This window comes from Lissotriton vulgaris, chromosome 2_1 (genome assembly GCF_964263255.1).
Source record: "Lissotriton vulgaris chromosome 2_1, aLisVul1.2, whole genome shotgun sequence".
In the NCBI taxonomy this organism is placed as follows: Eukaryota; Metazoa; Chordata; class Amphibia; order Caudata; family Salamandridae; genus Lissotriton; species Lissotriton vulgaris.
The window spans coordinates 1,244,470,888-1,244,495,474 of NC_141687.1; positions in this window are offsets into that span (position 1 = coordinate 1,244,470,888).

A 24,587-nucleotide genomic window follows, 5' to 3' on the forward strand; every position below is an offset into this window, starting at 1 on the left:
CTGGAGAAGCACTTCAGTAAACTTTTCCCAAAGACTAATAGAAGATTGTCTCACGTTGGAACACGTGCTAAAGATTCCGTAGTCATTATATATTAAAAATAGCCTAATCTCTCTCGGTTTAGGCCAACTATTTCCATCTCCTTCAACCTGCATCACAGTATCAAAAAAATCAATTAAAAGATGTTTTTTATCAAAGGACACTGGAGCGATCTAAATTAAATTGCTCGAAAGCGTTGGTATAATCATATTTAGAGAGCCCAATTGAACAAGAAGGCACCCATGGATATTTATTTTTTGTGACCAATTCACGCTATCGACTTATTCTAGTAAAGTTTTGTTTGAACCTCATTCCTTGTATGCCTTATTTTCCAGCTGGTATTTATTTTATAGCAGATCTTCCACATTGTCCATGCGATGGCTCCTCTCCCAATCAAATCTACACATTCTCTTTTTTGTAAACATTATGAGATTTATTTGGCTGCTAATGAGTAAATATCATTTTACTCATTGTCACCAGGCTCTGTATTTTTTTTTTTACAAATATTATCTAATGAATTAGTATGTTCTACTGTGGCCTCATATTTACTCCTTTCATGGAAGATTAGGCGGCTGGACCATTTTGTCTTATGAATTATGAATCTAATCCTGATTTTAAATTTACGGTTTTAATAAAATTACTGTTCCTATTTGAATCATGAAAGTTGTATTTTTTGGAATGTATATTTTATATTGTGCTTTTTGTACTTTTATGGTCTTCATAATTTAAGCATCGAATAAAGTGATTTTACTGACTGACTGACCTACAAATATTCTGTTGTAGAGGTGATTGGGTCCATGTCTGCTGAAGAAGTAATGCCAAAGCTCAAGAAAATATTTTAAACTCATTGCATACATCTGGAAGTCAAAATAGACAATGGACCTCCCTTCAAAGTGCACAATATGGCCACATTCTTTCAGTCCCTGGGTATGAAGCACTGGAAAATCACAACCCAGTGACTCCAGGCAAATGAACAAATAGAGAGACTTATGCAAAAATGTTGTATAACCTAAAAACACATCCCCAGTTACTATCCTAGAGAAATGACTCATGAGAAAACTTGTCTTACCTGTTTACAGTCCTGAAGCTATTTAAGACCAAAGGTGCAAGAATAATATGCAGTAAGCTGGTGCAGACGTGCCAACTGTCCACTCCTCATTGTGGGAGGCTCATTATGGCGGTGCACCTGGCCAGCAGGTAGAAAATTCAAACCCATTTTCAGCCCCAGCTCTATGTCAATCAATCAATCAATCACTGCATTTATAAAGCGCGCTACATGCCTGTGAGGGTCTCAAGGCGCTGGGGGGCTGTAGCAAATAAAGTTCTTGAATCCAGTAAGTAAAAATAGGTTTGATTTATTGTAGATTAATCCGAGTTAAGTTAACAATAAAATGAACCATAGATATAATAATAAAAACCCCACCAGGAGCAGTTCTTCTCTTGCTCAGCCTGCCTGCCATCAACTGCCTCTACTCAGAGCAGTCAGGTACCAAACATTCTAAGGTGTCATCAAACATTCTACCAGATGCAGTGGCTAAGCAATGGGGAAATCTAAGCAAGGGAAATGCAAAGCATAAGCAAGATGTAACATGGGCGCTACTGATGGGAGAGCCAGGTCTTGAGGAGTTTACTGAAGGCCAGTAGGTCCTGAGTCTGTCATAGGCTGATGAGGAGAGCGTTCCAGGTCTTGGCAGCGAGGTAGGAGAAGGATCTGCCGCCGCCGGTGGTTTTCCGGATACGAGGAACTGTGGCGAGGATGAGGTTGGCTGAGCGGAGGCTTCGGTGTGGGTGTGGAAGTTGAGTCGGTTGTTGAGGTATGTAGGTCATGTGTTGTGTAGGGCTTTGTGTGCGTGGATGAGGAGTTTGAAAGTGATCCTCTTGTTGATGGGGAGCCAGTGCAGGCCTCTCAGGTGGGGTTTGATGTGGCTGTTTTGCGGGACGTTGAGGATCAGTCATGCCGAGGCGTTCTGGATTTGTTGTAGTCGTTTCAGGAGCTTGGTCGTTGTTCCTGAGTAGAGGGTTTTCCCGTAGTCGAGTCTGCTGGTGACGAGGGCCTGGGTGACGGTTTTTCTCGTGTCAGGAGGGATCCATTTGAAGATCCTGCGGAGCATGCAGAGTGTGTTGAAGCAGGACGCGGAGACGGCGTTGACTTGCCTAGTCATGGAGAGGGTGGAGTCGAGGATGACCCCCCAGGTTGCGTGCGTGGTCTGTGGGTTCCGGGTGTGTGCCTAGCGATGTGGGCCACCAAGAGTCGTCCCAGGCTGATGGGGTGGGTCCGAGAATGAGGACCTCCATCTTGTCTGAGTTCAGCTTCAGTCTGCTGTCCTTCATCCAGTTGGCTACGGCCTTCATTCCTCTGTGGAGGTTGGCTTTGGCGGTGTGGGGGTCTTCTGTGAGGGATATGATCAGCTGGGTGTCGTCGGCGTAGGAGATGATGTTGAGGTTGTGTTGTTGTGTGACGTGAGCGAGCGGTGCCATGTAGATATTGAACAGTGTTGGGCTGAGGGAGGATCCCTGTGGGACTCCGCAGATGATCTCAGTGGGTTTCGAGTGGAAGGGTGGGAGGCGGACGCTTTGAGTTCTGCCGGAGAGGAAGGATGTGGTCCAGGCCAGGACCTTCTCTTGAATTCCGGCGTCATAGAGGCGTGCTGATAGGGTGCGGTGGCAGACTGTGTCGAAGGCTGCTAATAGGTCCAGGAGGATGAGGGCGGCCGTCTCGCCTTTGTCCATCAGGATCCTGATGTCGTTAGTGGCGGCGATGAGGGCGGTCTCGGTGCTGTGGTTGCTGTGAAAACCGGATTGGGAAGGGTCCAGGATGTTGTTGTCTTCGAGGTAGCGGGTTATCTGTTTGTTGACAATTTTCTCTGTTACTTTTGCCGGGAACAGGAGCAGGGAGATGGGCCGGAAGTTTTTGAGGTCCTTGGGGTCCGCCTTGGGCTTCTTCAGAAGGGCGTTGATCTCGGCATGCTTCCAGCTTTCCGGGAAGGTTGCTGTCTCGAAGGAACTGTTTATTGTTTTTCGGAGGTGGGGCGCGATGGTTGTGCTGGCTTTGTTGAAGACGTGGTGAGGGCAGGGGTGAGATGGGGATCCGGAGTGGATGGAGTTCATGGTTTTGATGGTGTCTTCGTCGCTGACGTTGGACCATGCGGTCAGGCGGCTGGTACAGGTGGTGGTCGCAGGGGTGGTGGACTCTGTCGTGGGTGCGGGACTGTCGGAGTTGAAGCAGTCATGGATGTCGGTGATCTTGCGGTGGAAGAAGGTGGACAGGGAGTTGCACAAGTCTTGTGATGGTCGGTTGTTGTTGGTGTAGGAGCTGGGGTTGGAGAGTTCTTTCACGATTTTGAAGAGCTCTTTGGTATTGTGTGCGTTGTTGTCTAGGCGGTCTTTGAAGTCGGTCCTCTTGGCGGCACTGATGAGTTGGTGGTGTCTGCGGGTGGCGCTTTTGTGGGCTGTGCGACTGTCTGGTGTTCGGTCGTGGAGCCATTTCTTCTCCAGCTTCCGACAGGTGTGGTTGGAGATCCGGGGGTCTTTGGTGAACCAGGCGGCTTTCTTGTTGGTGTGGTTGGTTGTGGAGGTTTTAAGAGGGGCGAGGGTGTTGGCGCAGTTGTTGATCCACTGTTTGAGGTGTGGGGCCTCCATAAGAGGCGAAGTGGGAGAGAGGAGCAGCTGGGAGGCGGGAGCGGCTCGACCAATGGGCGAGGGCAGGGGAAACAGAAGGAAAAAGGGGCGGCCCGCGGGGGAGCAGCGGTGGGAAGCGGGGAGCGGGGGGGCACAGAGGGCAGGGGCGCAAGGAGCGCCTGAGGATACAATACAAGAAAAATAAAAATTAAAATATAAGGGTCACAGCAAGTACAACGGGGGAAATACAGTTACCGGATACCAGGGGCAAATCCTCTGCAGCGGCAGAGCAGAGGGCAGAGACTCGGGCAGTCACGAGCAGCCGTGCGGCGTAGAGGGTGACCTGGGGTCAGGTCACACTCACCTTCGCCGCGTGGCCTCCATAAGAATCCAAGTGGGAGGGAGGAAAAGCTGGGAGGCGGGAGCGGGGCGGCCAATGGGCGAGGGCAGGGGAAACAGAAGGAAAAAGGGGGTGGGCCACGGGGGAGCAGCGGCGGGAAGCGGGAAGTGGGAAGCGGGGGCACAGAGGGCAGGGGCGCAAGGAGCGCCTGAGGATACCATACAAGAAAAAAACAAATTACAATATAAGGGTCACAGCAAGTATAGCGGGGGAAACACAGTTACCGGATACCAGGGGTGAACCCTCGGCAGCGGCGGAGCAGAGGGCAGAGACTCGGCAGTCAAGAGCAGCCGTGCGGCGTCGGGGGTGACCTGGGGTCAGGTCACACTCACCTTTTCCGCGCGGCCTCCATAAGAGGCCAAGTGGGAGGGAGGAGCAGCTGGGAGGCGGGAGCGGGGCGACCAATGAGCGAGGGCAGGGGAAACAGAAGGAAAAAGGGGGCGGGCCGCGGGTGAGCAGCGGCGGGAAGTGGGGAGTGGGGGGGCACAGAGGGCAGGAGCGCAAGGAGCGCCTGATGATACAATACAAGAAAAATACAAATTACAATTTAAGGGTCACAGCAGGTACAGCGGGGGAAACACTGTTACCGGATACCAGGGGCGAACCCTCTGCAGTGGCAGAGCTCATGTCATTGGTGGCTGCGATGAGGGCGAGGGATTGTTTGTGTGCTTGATTCCCTCCTGAGGTGGAAGCCGGGAGGTTGTGTTGCCTTGCTCTTAACCTGTTCTTAAATCGAAATTACTGCAAAAATCAGCGCTTTTATTTTTGAATCGCAACATTGCCTAAACTGTTTGATTAAAAAGTGTTCCACTGTTAACTCCTTCCCCCCTCCTCCCCGCAGCCCTGGGCCACTCCCAGCCGAGTATCGACGCTGTGGAGTTGGTCCCGGGCACAGAATAGAGGCTGCCATATTGGGTGTGGCTGGGATTCCTCGCGCTCTAGTTGCGCATAAAAGGGGTTCTCCTCGACCTTGCGCCTGATTGTTTGTGTGCTTGAGTCCCTCCTGAGGCGGAAGCCGGGAGGTTGTGTTGCCTTGCTCTTAACCTGTTCTTAAATCGAAATTACTGCAAAAATCGGCGCTTTTATTTTTGAATCGCAACATTGCCTAAACTGCTTGACTAAGAAGCTTTCCACTGTTAACTCCTTCCTTCTCCTCTCCGCAGCCCTGGGCCACTCCTTGCAGAGTATCGACGCTGTGGAGTTGGTCCCGGGCACAGAATAGCGGCGGCCATATTGGGCGTGGCTGGGATTCCTTGCGCTCTAGTTGCGCATAAAAGGGGTTCCCCTCGACCTTGCGCCTGATTGTTTGTGTGCTTGAGTCCCTCCTGAGGCGGAAGCCGGGAGGTTGTGTTGCCTTGCTCTTAATGTGTTCTTAAATCGAAATTACTGCAAAAATCGTCGCTTTTATTTTTGAATCGCAACATTGCCTAAACTGCTTCTTTAAGAAGCTTTCCACTGTTAACTCCTTCCCCCCTCCTCCCCCCAGCCCTGGGCCACTCCCAGCCGAGTATCGACGCTGTGGAGTTGGTCCCGGGCACAGAATAGCGGCGGCCATATTGGGTGTGGCTGGGATTCCTTGCGCTCTAGTTGCGCATAAAAGGGGACGTCCATGCCTCCTCTCAGCAGTCGCGCCGGACCTGTGCCGGAGTCGTGCCAGAGTCCTGCCCGTCTGCGCCCGTCCGCGGCCGGACGGGCCCAGGGGCTAGGGATGCTGTCCCTACCCTTACTTATTCTCCCACCGCCCTTAGGAAACTACAATCCGTACACTGCGCCCTCTCTCAAGTAAGTCGAGAGCATGTCTCCTCATGTGGCATTGCGCGCAATGCCTTCCCCCCAGGCCCCACCTGCAGGCCCCTTGCCTTCCCCAGTACCACCGAGACGCATATCCGTGTATTATATTTAAATACACGTTCTTTTGTGAAACACCAGGCCGACCTTTTGTCTCTTCCTTAGTGATGAAAGACCTGACATCCTCCTACTCACTGAGACCTGGCTGACTGACGATTCTCTCCCTGACATCTTGGCAGCACTGCCCCCCGATTACTACATGCTTAACATGAACCGACCATCTGGTCGGGCTGGCGGAGGGGTGGCAGCTGTCATTCGAAAGGAGTTCAAATTTATCTCCACATCCTCTTTCATCCTCGCTGATGTGGACAACCTCATTATCAGCTTGGAAACTGGAGAGGGAGCTCTAACCCTAATCGTTCTCTATCGCCCCCCCATCCCATGCCTCTGTTTCCCGTCGCCATTAGCGAACAACTAGCTAACCTGATCACTTCTTCTGCTCGAGATGCTGTTCTCGGCAATTTCAACTATTGGTATAACGACTGCGATGCTGGCCCTCATGCGGCTGAGCTGTTCGAAGTTCTCTCCAGCCTCAACTTGACCCAACTCGTCACCTCTCCCACTCACATCAGGGGCCATATACTAGACCATATCTGGACCCATAACCCTACGATCTCCTGCCCCGTGATCACGCCCTGTATCTGGTCGGATCATTATATGATCGACACCTTGATCACTGTCAGGGGTCGGGTAAAGGTCCCCCCACTTACAGGTGGGGTAGCCCGCAAATGGAGCGCACTTGACTCTCAAGGCTTCCTCTCATTCCTGGCTGATACTCGCCCCCAGCCGCGCAGCGCCGCGACTGTTCACATACTGGAGGAAGACTTCTCCGGTTGGATCACCAAGGCTAATGACCAATTTGCCCCCTCTCCAGATATCCTCGCTCCAGACATAGTAAATCACACAGGTGGTTTAACACCACTCTGAAAACTCAGCAACTTGAATTACGCCAGATGGAACGTAGGTGGAGACGCAACTACTCGCCTACCGATAGAGAGTTATACGTCACTGCACGAAAAAAATACAAAAGTGCAATCTTGGCAGCTATATCCCTACATATCTCTGAAAGGATTCTCACTACCCCAAATAAGTCCAAGGAGATCTTCACAGTTATGAGCGAGCTTACGTCCGACGCCAGAACCCTTCCTTCTCAGACCCCCACCCAAGAGTCCTGTAATGCCCTAAATAGTTTCTTCATCGATAAGATCACTAAGATTAAGAATACTATCCCCCCTGTCCCCCCTGCTGCCATATCAGCTCCCCCCACTGGAAACCTACTTTCATTTTTAAGTTTTCCCACCCTTGACTCTAACGCTCTAGCCAAACTCATCGCTCGAGTCAAATCGGGCTCGCCCAACGACTGTTGTCCCCCCTCTGTGTTCCACGACATCTGCCTGGCTCTGCCGGACTGCATCCTACCCCTGTTAAATACCTCCCTTGAGACAGGCACAGTGCCCAACTCCTTCAAGGAGGCAGTCCTGGTGCCTTTGCTAAAAAAACCTGGTGCTGACCCAGAGGACCTTGCTAATTATCGGCCTATCTCCCTTCTGCCCTACCTATTTAAACTTTTGGAGGCACATCTCACCAGTTGCCTCTCTCAATTCATCGAGTGTTCCAACTACCTCGAACCCAACCAAGCCGGTTTCAGACCAGCCCACTCCACCGAGGCTGTGATCCTGGCAGTTATGGATTCCTTAAGGGACAATGCCGGCAAAGGGGCACCTCAAGCGCTCGTCCTATTAGATCTGTCAGCGGCGTTCGACACGGTGGACCATAACATCCTCCTCCACCGTGTCGAGCAGGCCGGCATCCAGGGCCTGGCCTTTGCCTGGCTCAAATCCTTCTTGTCGGGCAGAACCCAAACGGTTTGCTTGGGTCCTTTAACGGCTGCCAAGGTGCCATCGACCTGCGGAGTGCCTCAGGGATCTTCCCTGTCCCCACTGCTTTTTAATCTCTATCTTCAACCACTCATTCACTCCCTGAAGAGGTGGGACATCACCGTCTTCAATTATGCAGACGATCTGCAAATCTTTTTCCCTCTCAACACTCCAAATACAGCCACTGACTGTCAAGCGGTGATGCTACACATCCAACAATGGATGAATCTGAACCAGCTTAAGCTGAACCCGGGGAAAACAGAGTTAATTCTTCCAAGTAACAGCCCCACCTATTGGGGTCCACAGTTCTGGCCGGTGGAGCTTGGCCCCCCACCCGCTCCAGCCAAGTCAGCAAAAAGTCTTGGGGTCATTATCGACACAGAGCTCTCCCTTAAGCCCCAGGTGGGTGCTGTTGTGTCATTGTGCATGTTCCAGCTTAGAAAAATCAGGAAAGTCTCCCATCTCCTTACACCCGAGGCTCTGATACAAGTCCTGATCGCCCTGGTACTGTCCCTCCTGGACTTTTCAAACTCTCTGTACCATGGCCTACCCAAATCCCTTCTTCACAGGCTTCAAATAGTACAGAACCAGGCGGCCAGACTGGCCTATAAGACCCCGAAGTGGCAGTCCGCAAAGCCATTACTTCGCAAACTTCATCGGCAGCCGGTTGAACGGAGGGCCACATTCAAGATCGGCTACCTGGCATTCAAAGCTGTCTCTGGAACTTCTCCCGCCTTTCTCAAATCTCTGGTCACCCTCTACCGCACGGCACGCAATCTACGGTCTTCTCATCACCAGCTCTTAGCTACCCCCCAAATTAAGCTTAAAAAATTAGGTGGCCTCAGATTCGCTCACTTAGCCCCCAACCTCTGGAACCCGCTGCCTCTTCCGTTCAAATCTTCTAATTCTCTTATGGAATTCAGAAAACTTCTGAAAACTTTTCTTTTTACACAGTCTGGCTAGACCCCCATGCTTACATCTTCCAGCATTCAATCAGCGCCAGGAAACTTAGGGTGACAGAGCGCTATACAAAACCCCCTTAAGATAAGACAAGATAGGAGGGATCCGTTTGTCTCAAGGAAGGCGGTGAGCTGTGTGTTAACGGTCTTCTCGATGACTTTGGCAGGAAAAGGGAGGAGCGAGATGGGGCGGAAGTTTTTGAGGTCGGTGGGGTCCGCTGTTGGTTTCTTCAGGAGGGCACTGAGCTCGGCATGCTTCCAGCTCTCCCGGAAGGTAGCGGTGTTGAAGGAGATGTTTATGACGTCCCGGAGTTGGGGTGCGATGATGGAGTCGGCCTTGTTGAAGATGTGGTGGGGGCAGGGGTCGGTTGATGGTGTTCATCGTGCGGGTGGTCTCTTCGGTGCTGACCAGGGTCCAGTTGCAGAGGGTGGTGGTGGGGGGCGTTGGTTCAGTGGTTGGGTGCGTGGTCTGTGCGCCGAAGCTGTTGTGTATGTCGGCGATCTTGCGGTGGAAGAAGGTGGCGAGTGAGTCGCAGAGGTCTTGCAAGGGTGCGATGTTGTTGTTTCCGGCGTTGGGGTTGGAGAACTCCTTGACGATGCTGAAGAGTTCCTTGCTGTTGTGGGTGTTGTTGTCCAGTCGTTCCTTGAAAGTTGTCCTTTTGGTAGTGCGGATCAGCTGGTGGTGTTTGCGGGTGGCGTTCTTGAGGGCAGTCATGTTTTCTGAGGTTTGGTCGTGGCGCCTGGCTTTTTCAAGGGGGCGGCAGTTTTTCTTGGATGTTTTGAGTTCGTCGGTGAACCAGGAGGCTTTCTTGCTGCTGGGTCTGCTGGGAGGGTTCTTCAGTGCTGCGAGGTCATCGGCGCAGTTGGTGAGCCACTGTGTGAGTGTGTGGGCTGCTTCGTTGGGGTCCGTTGTGCTGGCTGGAGGGTTCTGGCTGAGGGAGGTGTTGAGCTGGTCGGCGGTGATCTTGCTCCAGCTCCTGCGCGAAAACTGTTGCGGTTGGTGGTGGGTCATGGTTTTTCTGAAGCTGAAGTGGACGCAGCTGTGATCCGTCGAATGGAGTCCGGTGGCGTGGCTGAAGGAGATGTGCTTGCTGGAGGAGAAGACGGGGTCAAGCGTGTGGCCGGGGTAGTGGGTGGGGGTGTCCACCAGTTGCTTGAGTCCGAGGTTGGCGAGGTTATCCAGCAGGGCGGTGGTGTTGCAGTCCTTGTTGTTCTCCAGGTGGAAGTTGAGGTCCCCTAGGAGGATGTAGTCAGCGGAGGGGAGGGCGTGCGGGCTGATGAAGTCTGCAATGTCTTCGCTGAATTGTGTGCGTGGTCCCGGGGGTCTGTAGATGAGGGTGCCTCTGAGGGTGGTCTTGGGGTCGGTGTGTATCTGAAAGTGGAGGTGCTCGGTGGCGGTGAAGGTGTCATCGGAGTTGGTCATGATGCGGATGGTGTTCCTATGGACGATGGCGATGCCTCCTCCGGTCTAGTTGACGCGGTCCCTCTGGGTGATCTTGTATCCGTCCGGGATGGCTATGGCAATGTCGGGCGCTGAGGAGGCGTTCATCCAGGTTTCCGTGAGGAAGGCTACGTCTGGTGCTGTTGTGTCGAGCAGGTTCCAGAGTTCGACGGCGTGTCTGTGGACGGAGCGGGTGTTGAGCAGGATGCATCTGAGGTGGTTGTTGCTGGTGCCCGGTCTTTTGGGTGCGGTGCAGGTCCAGAGGCAGGTGAACTTGCAGGCTTGGCAGCTGAAGGGTCCGTAGGTGCGTCTCGGGGTGGCTCGACAGCAGGCGGGGGTCCGGCCGGCGTTGAGTGCATTGAGGGAGGCGGTGTCGTAGGTCTGTCTTGTGGTCTGGCCTCGACGGGGGCCAGGGGTCCTGGCGCTGGGCATGGTCCAGGCGCAGACAGGTGCAGATGGGCTTGCCTTTGGCGTGCCTTCGGTGCAAAATCGGCTCACCCGCTGCACGTGAACTCTGCACGTACGTGCGGACTCCGCCATAAATGGAGAGTGGAGGGGAGGATGGAGGGAGGAGCAGCTGGGAGGTGGGAGTGGGGTGGCGAATGGGAGAGGGGAGAGGGAACAGAAGGAAAGGGGGCGGGCCGCGGGGAGCAGCGGCAGGGAGCGGGGTGGAACAGCAGGAAAAGGCGGCAGAAGCGCGAAATACAGAAATACAAAATCAGGGGCACAGCAGAAATACAGAAATACAAAATCAGGGGCACAGCAGAAATACAGAAATACCAAAATCAGGGGCACAGCGGGAAAAGGCGGCAGAAGCAAGAGATAGAGAAATACAAAAAATCAGGGGCACAGGCGAAATACAGAAGTACACAAATCAGGGGCACAGCAGACAAAAATGGTACTAACAGGGGAGAGACCAGGGGGAAGAGGAGAACCTCGACTTCAGGGGCAGCGGCGAGCGGGCGGCGGCGGCAACAGAGGGACCGGGGGACCAGGTGACCTCAGGAGGAGCCACGCGGCGGATTGAGCGACCGGCACTGACGAGGTCAGGTTAGGTCAGGTCAGGTCAGGTTAGGTCCCTAAGGTAGTGTAGCTACCTAGGCCTTCTAGGCCTAGGTAGCTTCACTACCTTTTACCTACATTTGTCCAACCTTGCTCTGGATAACTGTTCTAGCACCGACCTTTTAAGCATTTATGTGCTTAATAAATGTTGATCAGATTTTTTTAAACTGGCCTCCTTTATTATGCATGAGGATTCCAAGTATCATATTTTAATCCCCTGCCCAGGACGTATGCAGCAGGATTGATATATACTGTATAATAACTGTGTACAAAAGTCACTGCTATCATCATCCTTGAAGGACAGGCCAACTGTACATAATGGCAAACCATTAAATATCTAGGTAGAACCCCTGAGGGTACCTTTTGGGTATAAAAGGACCACATCATTACTGGGTAACCAAAGGAGAAGCTTCCACGCTGACATATGATGCTGTGGTCCCTGCATGCAGAAGCTCCAGCACTCAGTGGTCTGACATCACTTGGGTGGTGTCTAACTCGAGACGAAGAGGGAGTCCTTCGTTCCCTCCTATCAGGTAATAGGATTGTCTCTTTCCTATGGGGATTCTTGGCTTTACATCCACATACATGCTAAGTACACTTTGATAGGGTATGCATAGTAGGAGCACGTTAGATTACTGCCATGTATCTATATGCCTGCATATATTCACTGTTTTAGCACCATGGTAGAATGCTACCTGTTATTTACTTTGTTGGTGCTTGTAATCTTATATTGTCTCAGCAAACATGTTTTATACTAGAATGATGCTGGATCAATAAATGCTTATTGAAACGTCCCCATAATTTATTTTGTGTATCTCTGTGAGACTACGTGAGCATGAGTGACTGAGTGAAAAGTACTGTACTGTTTCCACGATCCATGAAGGATCATGGTTTGTCATGTTCGATAGTTGCCAGAAACTATTAGCTCCTTGTTAAGGTTACGGAGCTTATGACGGCACTGTGAGTTAACTGGTATAATGGCTAAAATATCCTTTAGGGGAGTCTGGAATCAGTCAGGATACCAATCCCTTGGTTTATGTTGTCTAAACGTGCAGATTCTATATAGATTTATAGAAATTACATGATAAGGGTATCAACACTAACTGAGATCTCACCCTCCACCTTCACAAACATACAAAGATTTTAAGAAGTGAGAAAGGAACAATCTGATCCTCTCTCTCTCTTTCTCTCACTGTCTCTCTCTTCCCTTCCTCTCCCGCGCTCTCACTTTCTCCCGGTCTCTCCCGCTCCCCCTATCCCACTGGCCCTTCCCTCCTAGGGATTTCAGATGTTTGAAAATGCTTGAGTTGAGATGTGTATTACAATCTAAATAAAAGGTGGGATGTAATGTCTTTAAAGGAAAGTTCTCGCCTAGACGTTGGTCAGCTAACACATTTGATTCCATTTTGAACTAATCCCCATCCTTTTCCTCCTGTGCTGCTGTTTCATGAACTATAATTGTGTGGTATAAAGTGTTGGTTCATTTTGATCATAGTCAATCTCTCCACATTATGAGGCGAGAGACTGGTCCTTCTCACTGTGGCAACCGCACCAGCTGTACTAAACACACATTCAGCAGACACACTGGTGACAAGACAAGCCAGATACTTTATTGCCAGGCTGCTTAGCTCTGGCCATTTTGGCATCTTCCCATACCAAGACATCAATGGATTGTGATCTACCTAGACCAATTTTGGATCATCCAGATACACCTGGAAAATCCTGTGCATGGTCATTGGTGCTGCCCCTCGCTCAACCTGTTTTGCCATCACCTCTACACTGGACTACAGCCCTGCCAAATGAAACCAATAAAATGCAGAGGTTGGGTCTAGTCCTTCTGTTGCTGGTGTTGCTGGTGTTGCCGGTGTTCTGGTTGATGGTGTTGCTGGCTGCTTTGAGACAAGACAGCCTTATCTGGAAGTTGAAAGCAGCACCACAGTTCTGCGGGTGGGACTTGAAGTTCCAGCCATACTTCTTCCAAGTCTTCAAGTATTTTAAAACACCTCCTTCAGAAAAAGTAATGAAAGTGGGCAGAATTTTTTGTACTGACTGTGGATCAAGTAGTATGGCACAGAGGAACTCTTTGGACTTGATGTCATGTTGCAGCCTTATATCAGAAGCCAAGCAAAGGACTAAGGTCTCAACCAAGGTATAAGCTTCTGTGTTTTCATTCAAACCTGCATGGGCGAAACTTTTAGGCACCTTCTTTACCTGATCGTGTATGAGATGCAACAACAGGATAGCTTGGTCCATCGTACTGTCCTCCTTGCTAACTTCCCGTGTGAAAACCTCAAAAGGGAGTAGATTCTGTGTCAGACATTTCACTAGACCTAATTTGTACGCATCCATAGTCATAGCTTTCCCAACTGCATCCCCTTCTCTTTCAATGACATAGAAATTGATGTTTGTACTGCTCAAACAGTTGTTGCAACATGTGAAAGCTGGAGTTCCAACATGTTGGCACCTCCTGTATCAGGGCTTTAACTGGTGCTCTATTATTATGCTTAATAATCTGCAGCTCCTTCCAGGCTTTAAAAGAATTGCTGAAATGAGTGCAGATTACTCTGCAGGTGGTCAATATGTTGCTGACTTTGTCTTCCTTTTTGAGGAAGTCTCTCACCTCCAGGTTGATACAATGGGCTAAACATATGACCCTGAAATAGCCTCTGTCTGACATGGCCTATGTCTAGCAACTATGTTACTGCCATTGTTCGTGGCAACAAATGTAATTCTAAGACCTCTGGGTCGCAGCCATTCATACACCATGCTGTTAAATTCCTCCAAGATGTTTACAGCTGTATGTGATTTCTCCATCACAAACATGCCCACTATTGCATGCTGCCGAACGCTCTTAAAACTTTCTTCAAGGACAAGACCTGAAGATATATTTTGCTTTACCCCTGCAAAAGAGATGTAGTGTGCAGTGATACACATGTAATCATTTACCTGACAACTGGTCTACTTGTCTGTCATCAGGTGGATGGTGTGAACAACACTTTGCTGCAAAGCTTGTCCAACCAACTGCAGCACATCGTGATGCAGTACTGGAACAGCCACTCTGGCAAAATAGATCCTACTTGGTACCATCCATTTTGGGCAGATGGTTGCCACAAATTCTAAGAATCCCATACCTGCCACAAAAGAAATAGGAAGGAGGTCCAGCGCTAACATTTTTGCCAGCTTCCCATTTTATAAACGTGCGGTTGGGTGGTTACGCTCATAGGGCCCCTCCTGCTAAAACATGCTTGTAATAGTAGCCTCAATTTTCTTCTTTACTTGGGGCACTGACAACAGCGTCTTTTGAAAAGTAGAAGCTAGTGCTACACTCAATGTGTGTCGTGGTGGTAGGGCAGTCACTGTATGCTGTGGTGTCTCCATCTCATTCTGAGTTTTCTTGTGCCATTGTGAAGTCACTGAGGTAGATAAATCTGCTGGCACACTGCTGGGAACAGGGCTGTTTTGCATGAAGATGTCACCCTCTTCTTCCTCATCATCACCTTCTGCCATGATTGGATTTGTAGCTGATGCTCGCCGGGTCTCCCCACCACCACAACCACATTCAACAATTCTTTTAAGGTGCTCCTCCCACTTGATTCTGTGGTGTTTTTATCATATGGGTCGTCTGGCCTCCAGTACCATAATGTGTACCGGGCTTATCGCAATGAAAATTTTTGTGGCAAATGGTGCATAGTGCATTGTGCCCCCCCTCTTTGCTAACTACAAAAAAGTCCCAAACTGGGGAGGAGTACTTTTTTACTGGGTCACTGCCAATGCCTGAAAAGAACTAGAGGTAGGTGGCCATGTCATTGATTGGCTTTCTGCTTCTCCTACAGGAGGGGTTGGTGCAGGTCTCAGCTGGGGCTTTGCAAACATCCCAGATTTGGGGTTGTGTATTGCACATCTAGCGAAACCCCCACCTTTCTCCCTTTGCTTAGGTTCTTGAATCTGCCATCTACAGATTCTTTGTTAACTACACCACCTGGCCACCAGCCACATGGTCACAACAACAACCAGCAGAAACACATGGCCACAAACAGAGGAGACATGCTGCCCCCATGGCAAAACCACACAATTGCGGGCTACACAAAATGGCCACCAGCCACATGGTCACAACAACAAGCAGGAGGCCTGGAAAACAAAGGACATATGCAGGCCTAGGGTGGACACTGACTATACAAAATGCAGGTCTCAGCTGGGGCTTTGCAAACATAGGAGCTGGTGGTGTTGCTACCTGTGCCACATCGCTCAGAGAATAGCAATGCCAGATTCCTCTGTGTCAACTGCCACCATGACTACCTCATCATCCTCCTCTTCATGCCCTTCCATAAGTCCAAGTCTTTTTGTAAGTTATTTCTTCCCTAACCTCTCCTGTTGTCTCCTGGTTTCTGTGGGGGTCCACTCCATGTCCTTATCATCATCATCAGAAGTGGTGCTTAGAGAAGATGGTGAAGTAATACCCATACTTTTCCTTGCTGGAGATCTGGGAGCCAATGATTCTAAAAGAGGAGGATCAACTTCTTGCTCGGAAGGAAGCTCAATTTCCTGTTCTGCTACAACATCAGACAAATGTACTATTGCTGGCTGTGTCTGCTGTCCATTTTCCTGAAATTATTGTTTACTACTTTGCGAAAGGGACAAATCCAATTCAACATCACTACTCTTATACATGATTGCTTTGGCTGCCTCACTGACAGACATATTCCTGGGGTGAGGTTGGGGGTGATGCTGTTGATGTAGGAGTGCTGCTCTCAGCTTGAGACATGTGCGGCATGCCTGTGGTGGAAATCTGCTTCTTCTGCTCCCCACTAGCCACTTGCTCGGCAGCACCTTTCTTTGGGGCCTTCTTGAAGCTATCAGTTGGCAGTGGCACTTAGCTTCACAAAAAGCTGAAGAGATGACCGTGTTGCGTACTCAGTCATGCCTCATGTCGTGAACAAGCCTTCTGTCTGACAGTACTGTGGGTTATGTCTCTTTCTTTGTGCAACTAAAAGCAAACAGGCAAGAAGAACATCAGTGAAATGTGACATTTTGCAGTTCAAGTAGTAGTAGAAACAAACAATATCATTTAGTGCGGTGAGTTAGCAATGATAGAGTCTAACTATCCATTTATAATACCACACCAAAAAATATTCATTATGTACAGTACACTCAGAAAGGATCATAAAGAGCTACAACAACATACAGATGTAACTTTTTGCTCTATGTGCATCATGATGGGATGTGGCACTTGGGGAGGTGCAGGTGACAATGCATTAATCCTTAGACAATGAATGCTGCTGTGCAGTGCACCACTTAGTCATGAGATTGATGATAGATGCTAGGACAATGAAAAACATTTTCTAGATCAAAAATAAAAAAAAGTAACATTACAAAAATTCTAATTAAAATAATACCACTAAAAAAAATTAAATAAAGAAATAATTTAGGACATTATAAGGAAATAAAATTAAATAGAAAATATAAAAAGTTAAATTCAAAAAACTAAAATTCAAAAAATTGAAATACATTTTTTTAAAGATAAGTGTAAATATCCACAATCATATTATTTACTAAACTGCTATCATTGTCAACCATCCATGCAAGTCTATGTCAAGGGCCACACTGGCTGAAAGCACAAAATGGCTAGCAGTTAGTGCAACATTGTCATCAACAACCCCTAACACTGAGCAAGAAGGCATGGCCTCAAACAAAGAACACCTGCAGCACTCTGGGGAAACCACACAGGCTGGCTACACAAAATGGCAGCCAGGCACATGGTTACAACAAAAACAACCAGCAAGGAGGACATGGTCACAAACAGAGCAGACATACAGGCTTATGGCAAAAGCACACTGACTGGCTACACAAAATGGCCACCAGCCACATGGACACAACAGCAACAATCAGCAAGGAGGCATGGTCACAAACAGAGAAGACATGAAGGCCTATGGCAAATGCACAGTGGCTGGCTACACAAATGGCCGCCAGCTACATTGTTAGAACAACAACAAGCAAGAAGGCATGGCCACAAACTAAGAAGACAATGAGGCCTGTGGCAATAGCACACTGACTGGCTACACAAAATGGCCACCAGCCACAAGGTCAGAGCTACAACAACCAGCAAGAAGGCATGGACACAAACAAAGAAGACATGCAGGCCTATGGGGAAAGCACAGTAGCTGGCTACACCAACTGGCCAATACAAACAAAAATGGGGGAGACGGAGGTAGTGGTTAGGTTCACCCTCCAAAGTACATGTAGTTAACAAAGAATTTGTAGATAAAGAGACAAACACATAAGTGCACCTCTCAATACAACAAACGATGGACATTTATCAAACAAATGAGACTGTGTCCAAGATATCCATTCTTCTTCTTTTATTCAATTTTTGATAAAAACATTGAAGAGACAGCCAACGCGTTTCGTCCAAAGGATGGACTTCTTCAGGGCAAAATAATCGGTTTTAGGACTCCCGAGTCCAAGGCGTCATAGCAATGATTTGTCAATGGTGTATGTATCAAGAAGAAGTCATATAAAATAATATCACCAGAACCTGTATAGATGAGAGATATGTACGTAAATATGTAACCGGTCATCCATTCTTAAAGACAAATGGCAGAATAAGTTACTCTGAATAATATGTTAAGCCACTTACTTAAAAGATGAGGAAAAATGTTCCCAAAATATTCTGAATGATATGTTAAGCCACTTACTTAAAAGATGAGGAAAAATGTTCCCAAAATATTTATAGGGCAAACAAAGGAAACAGTGAACCAAATAGAACAAGGACACCAGTCCCACCAAGATAAGGCAAGCTGCAATTATCGTAAGCGATTCACCATCTCACACCTCAAATCGAATCGAGTAATTTCCGAAAGTCACGGGCAGAGTAACAACGCAGAATTTGTAGATGACTTATCCAAGAACCTAATCAAAGGGAGAAAGGTGCAGGGGTTCCGCTAGATGTGCGAAACACAACCCTGCATCTCGGAAAAGGACATTCTTTTCTTAAGTCCTCTAACTTACCAGGGGTTTCCCCTAGTTGACAGGCTTTATCATTGGGGCCATCCCAAACAGCTACTGTTTGGGGCGTGCTGCAACTTGCGGAACTACGTAGTAGCACTTTTTTGTGAATTTCCATTTTTCTTTATTCCCTGAACAGATACCACGAGTCTGATGTAAACTGTATGTATTATAATCTGGTGCTCACACATTAGGTGTGCAATTGGTTTCTTTTATCATAGGTTTGTTTTCACACGGAGTGGTACGTATGGGGCTGGTCTCCATGTGGTCCTGAAGAAGAGGTTTAGGGGACACCTCGAAACATGTTGAGCAAATACTAGGAATTGTATACACATAACAGTTACTTTTCTTCCCTACTATTAACCGCTTTTTGTCCATACCAACTAGGAGCAGGAATAAAATATTAGCTCACTAGCTAGGTATTTTTAGCATCTCTTTCACCATTCCCCCAACACTACACTACATATTTTTTTTACAAAAAAGTGCTCCTACGTAGTTCTGTGAGTTAAAGCACTCCCCAAACAGTAGCTGTTTGGGATCGCCCCAATGATGAAGCATGTCACCTAGGGGCAACCCCTGATGAGTGAGGGGACTCAAGAAAATAATTTACTTTTCCCAGATTTGGGGTTGTGTATTGCACATCTAGCGAAACCCCCACCTTTCTCCCTTTGCTTAGGTTCTTGAATCTGTCATCTACAGATTCTTTGTTAAATACACCACCTGGCCACCAGCCACATGGTCACAACAACAACAACCAGCAGAAACACATGGCCACAAACAGAGGAGACATGCTGCCCCCATGGCAAAACCACACAATTGCGGGCTACACAAAATGGCCACCACCCACATGGTCACAACAACAAGCAGGAGGCCTGGAAAACAAAGGACATATGCAGGCCTAGGGTGGACACTGACTATACAAAATAGCCCCTAGCCACATGGCATGGGAAACAACAAAGGCAAATGGTGGCCTATGGCAAACACACAAACACACACATTGGCCAGGCAATAGTGGCATGGTGACACAGAGAACACAGCATTAAATCACCAATGCCAAAAATTAAAATTTACAGGGCTAAACATGTTTACAACAACATACAACTTCCAAAGCCATTACCCCAGCTATACACTGTTTGCAGGGGTAAAAAGTGAAATACCACTAAATAAAACATTTTGTACTGTAATCCAATGTCATCCATGGCCTAAATGATGTTTTAATTCAACAGACACCACAGAAACAGTTGTTTCAGGCACCCATGAATTATACAGGGCCTACTGGCTGGAAGAGTCATTGGCAGACTAGGCCACAGAGTGAATTAAATAAAAATTGCAAATGTATTAAAAAATGGGGAAACATTTAGTAAACTGTGTAAAACTTTTCCTTCAAAGAAAAAAGAAGAAAAATTAAAAAAAAAAAATAACTAGGCCACAAACCAGAATTATTTAAAAATAAATAAATAAACATACAAATAAATCCAGGTACATGCCCCAATCAAACAAACAACACCCTTATACACAAGTTGTTCCTTAAATCCAATCGTATTTAAAAGCAAAGCACTGGGAGGAGCCTGCTGGACAAGAACATGAAGTTGAAGTCTGTGGGGCGCTTCCTTCTGGTTTGAACAGCAGTTTTTTTAAAAATGGCTTTTTACAGACAAAAAACAACTCCAACGGCCAGTTTGAGAAGAAAATCCACTCCAAATGCCTCTTAGCTGCATTCTAAAGCAGAAAAGCTCCTCGACCGCTCCATTTGCAATCGGCACTAAGAATGCCAAATTGGAAGAGTGGCCAAGCAGCATGGCCAACAGGACGTGAGCTCCTTCGGCTCCCGGCAGATCGCCACTTTAATCCTGTAAATGCGATCCTTACAGAACTCGATGGCGTAAAAATAAGGTGTCCACGAGATCGGACTACCCTGGGCTATATCCTGACCCACTTGGAAGCTCCTCACAGGCGGGACAGCGGATTACACGGCCCGGACTGTCCGGGGGCGGAGCCGTGAGTACTCAAGGCTGGGGACTGAGGTCTACCCCCGTGCGACGGAGGTATCCTGATGCGGGAGGACCCACTGCCATAGGGACCTCCCACCGTGAGTGGTGTGCCAGGGGCGGATCAGGGCCCGCTGCCAACCGGGGCCCGAGTTGGTGCCTGTGACCAGAGATTGCCAGCTGGGCGGAGGAGGAGCGGCCTGGCCGGTCTGGCGACCGGGCCGCCGCAAATCGAGGCCACGGTCTGAGGCCTGCATCTGCGAGAAGGGAGTGGCCGGGAGGCCCTCTGCCATCGGGGCCTCCCGTGGTGAGTGTAGCAGCAGCAGCGAACCGGGGCCGCTGTTGATTGAGGCCGGCTGCGGAGGGAGTGGTCCGCCCTGCCAAGAGACGGGGTCGCCGGTACCCGCAGCGAGAGACTGAGGCCTGCATCAGTGAGGAGGAGGTGGCTGAGAGACGGAGGGCCCGTTGCCATCGGGGCACTCCGTGGAGAAGAGGTTACCTGAGGCGGACAGAGGCTCTGCAGGTTGGGGCCCTGAAGACGAGGGATTGCTTGGCGGATGCCTCTAAGAAGACGAGTGGGCCTGCTTTGAGCGGTGGCGCAGATGCCATGCGCGGGGCTGAGGCAGCTGGCTCCTGAGCAACGGAGGTAGCCTGACACGGGGGGTCTAATAACATCAGAGCCCCCGGGAGCGGACGTGCGGAGAAGAACCGGGGCCCGCTGTCAGCTGGGGCCCCAGCCTGGTGGAAGCTCCCTGAAGCTGCCTGGCCCCGGAGGAGGCAGTCGGGCCCCTTGAGAAGTGGAGAGGCCAGGGACAGTGACGGGAGCCACGCGGGCCTGCCCCCAAGGGGTGATTCATCCTGAGGGGCACCGGTGTGCTTTGGAGCGGTGGCGATCAGCGGTCTGCTGGTGGCCAGGCTGTTGGACCCGTGGGCCGAGGCAGGAGCCTGGTAGCTGGGAAGTAGGTGTGCCCTCTGACCTCTCGGTGCGCGGTGGTGAGACTCCCTGAGGTGCCTGCATTCTGGAAGGTGAGGCTGTAAACCGATAGGCAGTGAAGACCCTTGGGGCCTGCCATACAGCTCCTGCTGGTGTGAATATGGCGGGGGAGTCCCTGAGAGCCGACCTAACATGGCGAGAGCCCGGGTGGACTGCAGAGAGGGCGCAAGGGCCCCTGTGGATAACAGAGGGTTGCTGGGAGATTCGCTGGCCCACTTGTTGACTGACTCCTGAGTGGAGAGGCCCGGCCTGGACGGGGCATAGGTGTGGACCCCCATTGCTTTGGACGTTCCAAGATGGGCCTAGATGACCGAGTTGTTGTGAGGGGCTCGTGGGACTTCCTGTCACCAAGGGAGCCTTAGAGGGACCTTCTTTCCTAATGTCCACAATGCGTAAAGACAGAACTTCCCGGGCTACGCAGCCCAACACCATAACGCAGTATACCACGCAGAGGCTCCCCTCACAGAGGTTTACGCGCCAGTCGGGCCAGGATGAGGGGGACCCAGCCCCTGGGGAGCCCTCCCGAGCAGAACTGTTACAGGTGATACAGAGGTCCCATTCGGCCCTGGAGCGTCAAATTGAGACGGTGTCCATAGATGTGAATCTCTTACGGACTGACCTGCACAAAGTGGCCGACTTGGTGACAGATGCGGAGGAGAATATCACTCAATTGCAAGGGGAGGTGGCATCCCTCAAAAAAACAGTTGCGCAGCTTACAACCACGACGGAGGCCTTGGAGAGGAGAGCAGAGGATGCGGAAGGGAGAGCGCACCGCAGTAACATTCGAGTACTGGGTATTCCAGAACGGGCGGAGGCAGGCAAACCAGAACGTTTTCTGGAACACTGGATTCGTACTGTACTGTGTCCTGCAGGACTGTCAAACATAGGGCGTTGGTACCGCTGCTGAAGCCAGGAGCCCCGCCACGGCCCTCATAACCAAGATCCTTAATTATCGTGATAGAGACTGCATCCTTAGAGCGGCGAGGGAGACTGCGGATCTCACGTTTGAAAATGCCACGGTCTCCATTTTCCCGGACTATACCCAATTGGTCCAAGAGCAGCGGAAGTCCTTCCTGGCGGTTAAACAAAAGCTCCGGGTGGTGCATCTACAGTATATGCTGCTCTACCCGGCTAAACTTAAGGTTATTTCCTAGGGGTAGGTGCACTTCTTTCAAGCCCCGGAGGAAGTCTGGGAGTGGCTCGAGATCAGGGGGATGCCCTGCCACCAGGAGAGCGGGGTGGAAACCGCAGCACATGGGGGTCAAGACCGCGGAGGAGACGTATCAACAGGCGAAGAAGATGGTCCTGTACAGATGAAGGAGAGGAGGGACGGCGAGTCATGGTGGGGGAGGACGGAGCCCTCCGCCTGGATTTGACGGAGTCTGACCACTTGCCAACGGCGTCAAAGTCTCCCCTTCCGGGAGACGTACTAGTTCCAGATACGCTGCAGCCCACCTCGGATGTTATTTCACCTACTAGTACTACGATACCAGAGACAGCTGGGGCGCAGGGGCCACCTTCGGAAGCTCTAGCGTGAGGAGCAAGACTGGTACTGCATGGCTTGCTTGACTCTGGGACAGGTGGCTGGCAGATTGGGCTGGGGCTACTACTTCACGGGAGACTATCCTCAATCTACTGTTTCTGTGGCTGGGGCGGCTAGTTAAAGAGCGAAGGGGTGGACACACAGTGGAATCCATCACCGTAATGGCCAGAGTCCTGCCTTCCTGATCTGATGGTGGCCTTGCTGGGAGCTGAGTGGGGGGGGGGTTGTTTCTTTATTGGCGGGAGGTTATTCCAGTTAGGCAGATGGGGTGGCTGTGCACGTCCTGGCATCAGCATGGGAAGGGCATATCGGCTGATTCTGTTGTTGTTAGTATATTGCTCGTGGGGGGGGAGGGGCTGGGTGGGGGTTGTTGAAAGGGATTGTTGTAGGCATCGCATGTATGATACTTCGGGCATGGGTCTGGAGGGAAACTGAGGGCAGCGGTCTGTGGGACGGCGGGACACTTAGTTGACAATGGGGTACACATTTATGAGTTGGAATGTGAGAGGACTAGGCACATGCGCTAAAAGATACAGAGTCCTTTCGTTGCTTCAGCGGCATGGGGTCTCCATTGCATGTCTCCAAGATACCCATCTTACTGACGAGGGGGCACAGAAGTTGAGTAAAAAGTGTCGAGGCCAGTTATTCCACTCCTCTTATTCCACATATGCTAGGGGGGTGTTGATTTGGGTGGCACCTGGGGTCTCATTCGCAGTACAGTATGCAGAAGCAGACGTTCATGGCAGATTCCTGCTTCTCAGGGCAAAATTAGATGGTAGGACCATTGTCGTTTTGAATACGTACGCACCTAACGTAGACGATCCAGGCTTTTTCCGGACTCTCCAGGACGTCCTGATTTACAATTTGGTTGCTCCAATACTTTGGATGTGGGACTTCAACTGTGTTTTGGAACCTGTCTTGGATAGGTCCCCGCCACGAGAGGGCACAGAACCCCAAATGACAGCACAGCTTCAGGAGGTCATAGAGAATATAGGGGCCGTGGATGTTTGACGTCAGACAAATCCGACACTGCCAGTTTACACCTGTTTTTCCCCCATGCACAATAAATACAGTCGCCTCGACAGGGTGTTAGTTGCTAGCCCGGAGATTAACATGTCCGTAGAAGTGACACACCAGGCGGTGGCATGCCTGGTGCGGTGGGGGGATCCTGTTTCCCGCCTGCGCACTTGGAAGTTTCCTGTGGATAACCTCCGTGATCAGGTGGGGAAGGCACATGTGGAGCCAGCCCTCGGAGACTATGTAGATCTTAACTGGGAGGAGGGGGCCTATCGCTGGCCGCCAAGTGGGAGGCCCTAAAGGTGGTGGTGAGGGGAGCCTGCATGGGACTCACGTATGGGGTCCGGAAGCAGCTTCTACAGGTGGTATTAACTCTCCAAGCCGCTGTGTCTCCTGACGACCTGCAGAGGGAGGAGGAGCACACGGCCCTTGGTAAGGTCCATGATATTCTGGACCGCCTTGATAAGTATACTCTGGCCAACATAGGCAGCATCTCCATAGGGAAGGGGACAAGTCGGGCGGCTCCTGGCCTGGATCCTTAGAAAAGAGCAGACCCCGGAACGTATTGTGGCTCTCCGGGACTCTGGTGGGGTCGTGGTACATTTGGAGGGTGCCATCCTTGAGGCCCTCAGATCCCATCTCCAGCAGGTGTACACTGTGGACCCAGGCGTCTCTGCAGCTTCTTATTCCCCTTACCTGCAGGGCCTGGCCCTGCCATCCCTCTCCACAGAGGACCAGGAGGACCTGGATTTGGCACTGACGTTGAGTGAGGTGCGGGCAGCTTTGGCTCGCCTACCGGGC